Source organism: Capsicum annuum, chromosome 3, assembly GCF_002878395.1.
Source record: "Capsicum annuum cultivar UCD-10X-F1 chromosome 3, UCD10Xv1.1, whole genome shotgun sequence".
Taxonomy (NCBI): Eukaryota; Viridiplantae; Streptophyta; class Magnoliopsida; order Solanales; family Solanaceae; genus Capsicum; species Capsicum annuum.
The window spans coordinates 41708016-41708803 of NC_061113.1; the positions used below are offsets into that span (position 1 = coordinate 41708016).

Genomic DNA, 788 nt, shown 5'->3' on the forward strand with positions numbered 1-788 from the left:
ATTTCAATAGTGTCCACAACACAAAGATGACCATATAAGTAATACCAGGATTTTTTATGGTCCCCTTGATGATGAGGAGCAACTCCATGATGTTGGACGTGCGAGTGCTATCCGTATCCCACCTAATAAATAGAACGGGGTATTCTACGTCATGAATGTTATCTTGCACATGCTTCAAATAAAAGTTCTTTTTGGGCGTCAAGTTCATGAGGACCCAAACATTCATTTGAAGAATTTTATAGAAGTTTGTGCCCCTTTTGATATTGCTCACACATCATAAGAATCCATATGGTTGTGGCTATGATATCTTCCCGATGGGTCAATCACATCATGGGACGAACTTACTATTGCTTTTTTAGATCGATACTTCCCACCATCCAAGATATTGTAATTGCATGAGGAAATCACCAATTTTCATCAATTTAATGGAGAACCTCTATATGAGGCATGGGAGAGATTTAATGAGAAGATCATGCAATGTCCCAACCAAGAGGTCCTGAAGAAGATGCTTCTCCAAATATTCTATTGGGCTTTGGCTAAACTAAACAAAATCATGGAGGATAATGCGGCTGGTGGGTCACTTGTGAAGTTGTCGTACAATGTGGCTACAAACCTACTTGAGGAAGTCACCTAGAAAAATAGGGGGTTGCACACCCATGACACCGAGGTAGCTTAAGGATCCCCACCACCTCCTATATTGATAGAGAGAAACGGAAGAGAAAAAAAATATGAAAAAAATAATGACACAATTGGAGCTACTTACAAAGCTTATGATGGATGTACCCACA

The 788-nt window shown here is 39.6% G+C and overlaps 1 non-coding gene across 1 annotated transcript; it reads right to left on the minus strand.

The window, feature by feature from the left end:
* Positions 1-389: 389 nt before the first annotated feature.
* On the minus strand, positions 390-495 carry LOC124897331. The gene has a single exon (XR_007054053.1). It is a non-coding gene; the product is annotated as a small nucleolar RNA R71 (small nucleolar RNA).
* Between the last annotated feature and the right edge of the window lie 293 nt (positions 496-788).